Genomic DNA, 8,239 nt, shown 5'->3' on the forward strand with positions numbered 1-8,239 from the left:
TTTTAAGAATAATGATTATAAGGATACTAGCTGGGCTTGAAAAAAGCATAGAAGACACTAGAGAATCCCTTTCTGGAGAAATGAGTGGCTTCTCACATCCACTGCCTTGGTTCAGCATAACTTCAATCTTTGCCTCCATCTTCATTTGGCTTTCTGTGTTTCTGTCTTCTTTTCTGATGCTTATAAGGAAACTTGTTATTGAATTTAGGACCCACCCTAATCCAGATGATCTCATATTGATGCATCTTAATTGTATCTAAAAAGGCTGGCATCCCTAATAATAGGTGAGCTTCCAAGTGTAGTCTTTGGGGACTACAATTCGACTCACTACTGTACATTAGTTGCCATATAGTATTCCTTTCTATTAATTTGTTGGCCATTTCAATTCTTTCTGACTTTTTGCTAATATGAATAGCAGCTCTAAATTGCACATGAAAATGCCACGAAACAGTACTATTTTCCTCGTGTGTTATTTTCTTGGGATAATTTTCCAAAGTCAGTTTATAACATCAGTGGTGAGAACAGGTTTCCAGCTCTTTTAACATACTGCGAGGGTGTGGTCCAGAGAGATTGGATCACTTTGCAATACTTACAGCAATATGTGAAATAATTAGACCAAAAAAAAGGAGAGAGATAATCCAATCAATTGATTCAGTCTGCAACAGGAGGCAAATATCTAACAAGTGAAGAATTAACTATATGCAGAATACAAAGACCTCAGAGAGAAGAGGTCAACGTATTCTTCCTGTGGTGCCACTTTATCCCACACAGATCTGTTGACGCCTTTTTAGGGGCTTGCAGCTAAAGAAGGTGGTTAGCTGATCTGTAATAGAACCGTAGATCCAATGAGCATAAGGGCTTCAGTATAGACCTCCAGTCAGTTTGAGCCAACTTGTGAAGGAAGTGAGGTTTTTTCTTAGTTCCCCAACCTTGGTGTTCTTTGTACTCTGCCCCCAGGCCTGAGTTCCCACTGCCTTACATTCGGACTGCCTCATCGTTCTGCTGAATTCTGTGGCTGATTGCTGTTAGCCTAAAGGGCTGCCCACTCTCAAGGGAGGTGAGTTTAACAGGGATTAAAAGCTAAAGTTATGGAGATGATGCACCAAAGGTGCCATTTCCGGCATTAGCCAATTGGGAGGAGTGTGATCAGGGGAAGAATCAGGGCCAATAGGAAAATACTGCCTTCCCAGCTTAAAACAATACAACCCAGACTCTTTAAGGTTAGTTTTGAGAGGAGAGTTGCCAAGGGAAGGGCAAACTGGATTGTGTGACTCCAAGTTTATCTGAGACTCGCCTTCTCTTTGATGGTTTCCTGATGAATATGGTGGCTGCAACCATAGAGACCTCAAAGGGAACCACTTCATCTGTGATTACTGTGGCCAAAGATTCCCATTCTTCTCTTCTTTTAGTGCCCAACAGCTTATGAGAAACAGAATATTAATGTGTATATGTGAGTGTACTCTGGCTAGGAGATAACCAAAGTTGAATAAATATGGCGATATCTAAATCTAGATCATCTGATTATAAAATCTAATCTGCTCTCTGGAATTTGTAGTCTCACAGCAGTGTAGGTGCCTGGAAATTAACAGATTTTTTTTGTATCTCTTTCTCTGGGTTCCAGTCTCCCTCCACATGGGAACTCCATCTTTAATACACACCTCTGGGAACACCAACCTAGGTATGTGGAGTCTCAAAGTTTAAGCTAAGAGAATAAAAAGTCCTCTCTACCTACAGTTTGCCCTTTCAGTTCCAGTTTATAATGATTAAACATTTGAGCTTAGCTTTTGTATTTTTTGTTTTTTTGTTTTTTGTTTTTTGAGCTTAGCTTTTGATACCAGAGTCCCTGAGTACATACCCTAGCTCTACCTCTTAACAGGTGTGATGATCAGGATTGAGTTAACATTTCTTTCTTTCTTTCTTTCTTTCTTTCTTTCTTTCTTTCTTTCTTTCTTTCTTTCTTTTTTGAATCATTTATTTATTTTAGAGAGAAACAGAGAATGGGGGGAGGGGCAGAGAGAGAGAGGGAGAAAGAATCTCAAGCAGACTCCCTTCTGAGCACAGAGCCCAATGTGGGGATAGATCCCATGACCCTGAGATCATGACCTGAGCCCAAATCGAGAGTCAAATGCTTAACCGACTGAGTTACTCAGGTGCCCCAGAATTGACATCAACATTTCTAAGTCAGATTTTTCATCTGACTTTAATTTCAGAGGTTTATGGTAAGGAGTAAAAGAAATAAGCCCTTAGCATAGTGTTTGGCACACAAAATATTCAATATCAGCAAATATTACATATATAAGTGTAAATAAATACTGTATAAATAATGAGTATATAAATATGAAAGACTAAGTCTTCTCTTGGGTGACTGATAGAAATTATCTTACCTCCTACTCAGATAGATGTGACTCAACTTTTTAGGCTGTCACAATAATGATTGTATTTGAGATTGTGATTTCACAGTCCAAAAATTCATGCAAGAAATACACTCATATGTAGTAACTGGGATGTGGAGTAATTTCTTTACAAGGCCTAAATTACACTGAATGGGAACTTGTTTTCTCATAAATATAAATATAATCACTAGTATTACTGTTATTTTATTGAGAGAGAGAGAGAGAGAGAGAGAAGTATTTACTTAAGGAATTGGCTCACATGATTTTGGGAGGTGACAGATCCCAAGATCTGCAGTCAGCAAGCTGGAGCCCCAGGAGAGCTGATGGTATAGTTCTAGTCCAAAGGCAGGAGGCAAATGTCCTGGCCCAGCAGTCAGGTAGGCAGCCATCCTCTCCTACTCAGCCTTTCTATTCTATTCGGGTCTTCAACTGATTGGGTGAAGCTCACTGCATCATCAAGGCAGTCTACTTTACTGCATCTTTTGATTCATGTGTTAATCTCATTCAGAAATACTCTCACAACAGACACACCCATAATAATTTTCTGAGCAAATATCTGAGAATTCTGTGACCCAGTAAAGTTGATAACATAGTAATCATTACAGGGACTAAAAAAACATGTCCTTCCTTCTTTCCAAACTTCTACGCAGGGATAAAGGCATAGGATGGAAGTGGGATGGGGAAGTGTCGGTGAGATCTGGATTGCCACAAGTCAAATAATTTTAAAATAGAGGACTTAAAAACTAAAGGGAAGCAATCATTTTTTTTATTATTATTCTAAAGACTCTAAGGCAGAACAGTCTTAGTCTGTTCCAGCTGCCATAGAACAAAATATCACACATTGGGTAGCTTAAATGAATAGATGAATAGATAAAGAAAATTGAACTTTCTCACTGCTCTGGAGACTAACATCCAGCAGGGCCGATTTCTGGTGAGATCTTTCTTCCTGACTTATATTCAGCTTCCTTTTCACATCTTCACCATGGCCTTCTGTGCATATGCACTCCTGGTGTCACATTGTCTTTCTTTTTTTCTTTTTCTTTTTAAATCTTTATTTATTTATTCATGAGAGACGCACAGAGAGAGGGGCAGAGACACAGCAGAGGGAGAAGCAGGCTCCATGCAGGGAGCCCGATGTGGGACTCGATCCCAGGTCTCCAGGATCACACCCTGGGCTGCAGGCAGCGCTAAACCGCTGTGCCACTGGGGCTGCCTTCACCTTATCTTTCTATAAGGACACCAGACCTATTGGATTAGAGCCCCACTTTTAATGACTTCATTTAACCTCAATTACCTCCTTAGTGGCCCTATCCCCAAATAGTCACAGTGGGGATTAGGGCTTCAACATAGGAATGGGAGGGTGCACAATCCAGCATTTACAGGGTAGTCATGGCTCCCTTTTGCCCAAACCCCATAAAGAGAAGAATTCAAAGGACATCATCATAATCACTAGTATTGTCATTATCTTTTATATCTTGAGACATTAAGAACCTATTCACAACATATTTGCTGGCTCACAAAGAGAACTCAAAAACCAATTTACTCAACAATGTTTATTGAGCATCTTTAATACACTCAACTAATTACTTTTTTATTGTCTGATGCATTTATTGCTATATCCCCCATCCTAGACAGTATCTGACACATAGTTGGTACACAATAAAGATTAGTGAAATTCGTTGAATGGGTAACTTCTCATGAGCTTTCAGAGATTTGGGTCTCCCAGATGGCTTTCTCCCATTTCCAGCCTCTGCTTTGTCCTCATGGCTCATGAACACTGGCCCTTGCTTGGGCAGCTCACCATATGGGCTTGTTGATCTAACAACCACTCAACTTTGCTCCCTGGATTCTGTCCTGGCCTCTGGCACAGGCTTTCCAGGAAATCCAAACCCAGCTGTTCTGTCTTGACTTTGCTATTCCTAATTGATCTCTGTAACTTTGTGGGACTCTTGCTCCTCTGTGTGGCAGATACATTGAATGGCCAGTTATACAGGTCTATTGTCAATCCTACAGCCACACAGCAGTTTTTGTTTTTTTTTTAATGTAAACTTTAATTAGTGAACATACAGTGCCATATTGGTTTCTGGAATAGAATTCAGTGATTCATCACTTACATACAACACCAGTGCTCATCATAAGTGCCCTCTTTAATACCCATTAGTTATCTAGCCCGTCTCCCACCCACGTCCCTCCATCAACCCTCAGTTTTTCTCTGTTGTTAAGTTTGTTCTCTATGACTTGTTTCCCTCTCTTTTTTTCTTTTCCCCTTTCTGACAAGTTCATCTGTTTTCTTTCTTAAATTTCACGTATCAGTAAGATCATATGCTTTTTGACTTTCTCTGACTTATTTCACTTAGTATGATACCCTCTAGCTCCCTCCATGTTGCAAATGGCAAGATTTCATTCCATTGTGTGTATATATATATATATATATACACCACATTTTCTTTTCTACTTATGTATTTATTACATTTTTAAAAATTTAAATTTAATTTGTCAAAATATAGTATAACCCCCAGTGATCATCCCATCTAGTGCCCTCCTCAGTGCCTGTCACCCAGTTACCCCAAACTCCCACCCACCTCCTCTTCTGCAACCCTTTGTTTGTTTCCCAGAGTTAGGAGTCCCTCATGGTTTGTCTCTCTCTCTAATTTTTCCAACTCAGTTTCCCTCCTTTCTCCTATAATCCCTTTCACTATTTCTTATATTCCCCATATGAGTGAAACCATATGACGATTGTCCTTCTCCCATTAACTTACTTCACTCAGCATAGTACTCTCCAGTTCCATCCACATTGAAGCAAATGGTGGGTATTTGTCGTTTCTAATGGCTGAGTAATATTCCATTGTATACATAAACCACATCTTCTTTATCCATTCTTCTTTCAATGGACACCGAGGCTCCTTCCACAGTTTGGCTATTGTGGACATTGCTGCTAGAAACATCGAGGAGCAGGTGTCCCGGCATTTCACTGCATCTGTATCTTTGGGGTAAATCCCCAGCAGTGCAATTGCTGGGTCATAGGGTAGCTCTATTTTTAACTCTGAGAAACCTCCACACAGTTTTCCAGAGTGGCTGCACCATTTCACATTCCCCCCAACAGTGCAAGAAGGTTCCTTTTTCTCCGCATCCTCTCCAACATTTGTTGTTTCCTGTCTTGTTAATTTTCCCCATTCTCCCTGGTGTGAGTTGGTATCTCATTGTGGTTTTAATTTGTATTTTCCTGATGGCCAGTGATGCAGAGCATTTTCTCATGTGCTTGTTGGCCATGTCTATGTCTTCCTCTGGGAGATTTCTGTTCAGGTCTTCTGCCCATTTCATGGATTGCTTGTTTCTTGGGTGTTGAGTTTAATAAGTTCTTTTTAGATCTTGGATACTAGCCCTTTATCTGCTATGTCATTTGAAAATATCTTCTCCCATTCTGTAGGTTGTCTTTTAGTTTTGTTGACTGTTTCTTTCGCTGTGCAGAGGCTTTTTATCCTGATTAAGTCCCAATGTTTCATTTTTGCTTTTGTTTCTCTTGCCTTCATAGATGTATCTCGCAGAAGTTACTGTGGCCAAGTTCAAAAAGGGTGTTGCCTGTGTTCTCCTCTAGGATTTTGATGGAATCTTGTCTCACATTTAGATCTTTCAACCATTTTGAGTTTATCTTTGTGTCTGGTGTAAGAGAATGATCTAGTTTCATTCTTCTGCATGTGGATGTCCAATTTTCCCAGCACCATTTATTGAAGAGACTGTCCTTTTTCCAGTAGATAGTCTTTCCTGTTTTGTTGAATATTAGTTGACCACAGAGTTGAGGGCCCAACTCTGGGTTCTCTCTTCTGTTCCATTGATCTATGTGTCTGTTTTTGTGCCAGTACCACACTGTCTTGACGATCACAGCTTTGTAATACAACTTGAAATCCAGCATTGTGATGCCCCTGGCATTGGTTTTCTTTTCTAATATTCCTCTGGCTATTCAGGGTCTTTTCTGATTCCATACAAATCTTAAGATAATTTGTTCCAACTCTGTGAAGAAAGTCCATGGTATTTTGATAGGGATTGCATTAAATGTGTAAATTGCCCTGGGTGGTATAGACATTTTCACAAAATTTATTCTTCCAATCCATGAGCATGGATGTTTTTCCATCTCTCTGTGGCTTCCTTTCAGAAAGTGTTTTATAGTTTTTAGGGTATAGATCCTTTACCTCTTTGGTTAGGTTTATTCCTAGGTATCTTATGGTTTTGGGTGCAGTTGTAAATGGGATTAATTCCTTAATTTCTCTTTCTGCAGTCTCATTGTTAGTGTACAGAAATGCCACTGACTTCTGGGCATTGATTTTGTATCCTGCCATGTTGCTGATTGCTGTATGAGTTCTAGCAATCTTGGGGTGGAGTCCTTTTGGATTTTCTTTTTTTTTTTTAAGATTTTATTTATTTATTCATGAGAAACATAAAGAGGAGAGAGAGAGAGAGGCAGAGACACAATCAGAGGGAGAAGCAGGCTCCATGTAAGGAGTCCGACGTGGGACTTGATCCCAGGTCTCCAGGATCATGCCCTGGGCTAGAGGTAGCACTAAACTGCTGAGTCACCCAGGCTGCCCGTTTTGGGTTTTCTATATACAGTATCATGTCATCTGTGAAAAGGGAGATGCCAATTTGAATGCCTTTTATTTCTTTTTGTTGTCTGATTGCTGAGGCTAGGACTTCAATGTTGAATAGCAGTGGTGAGAGTGGACATCCCTGTCGAGTTCCTGATCTTAAGGGAAAGGCTCTCTCAGTTTTTCCCCCTTGAGAATGATACTCACTGTGGGCTTTTCATAATAGGCTTTTATGATATTGAGGAATGTTCCCGCATTTTCTTTATTCATCAATTGATGGACATTGGGCTCTCTCTGTAGTTTGGCTATTTTTGTTGATGTTGCTATGAACATTGAGGTGCATGTAACCTTTCAAATCTGTAATTTTGTATCCTTTGATTAAATACCTAGGTTCAACTAGATGCTTTTGATGGGGAAGACAATACAATCCTTGCCTTTAAGGTTTTCAAATTTTGTGGGAATGTCTAAACACATCCACACTCACACATACCTAGAATCCAAAGTGGAAAGTGATAAATGTAATGGAAGAAGTAATGGAATATGCAATGGGATTTGGAAGAGAAAGAAATATAAAATTAGTAATAGTATCCTTTATTGAGCTTTTACCATTATATGCTTGGGAACCTTACATTATAAGACAGACAAAAATCCAACTCATAATCCAATAAGTACTGTATGTATCAGTGGGTAAAGCATAGTACCCTGATCAAAACAGCTCTGTGTTACAGTATCTTGCAGAAAAGCCATGAATTTGCATGGAATGACTTGATGGTTGGTAGTCAGGTGTCAGAGGAAAGTGAGATAGGAGACTGGGTCTCATGTTTCAGCAGGGATTGTTCTCTGTTGGGGAAAGTGGATGGAGGTTTAATAATGTTGCCAAAATCTGAAGTATAAAGAGAGGGGCTCTTACCAAGGCCAGACTCAGTTGCCCCCAGCCTCTTTGACTAGAGAGTTGGGATCCCTTGCCCTTTGGCATCATTGTGGCCACCACCAGGAGGCCCTATTATTGGGTAAGGAGAAAGCCAGAACCCTGATATCATTTAGTGCATTCTGGGCTTAAAAGTAGGAAGAGGGAGTGATGATAAATGGATCAAGACAGATTTGAAAATAATGGAAGAGTGATGTACAGGGATAGAGCAGTAGAAATAGAAACAGCTTGAGTATTGAGCACCTGCTGTGTGTCAGGAGCTTTACGGCTTTGTATATGTTCTCTCACTTAATTCTCTAATGTACATCGGCTTTGATGGAAGTAGAAACAGGTTACTA

Source organism: Canis aureus, chromosome 25, assembly GCF_053574225.1.
Source record: "Canis aureus isolate CA01 chromosome 25, VMU_Caureus_v.1.0, whole genome shotgun sequence".
NCBI lineage: Eukaryota > Metazoa > Chordata > Mammalia > Carnivora > Canidae > Canis > Canis aureus.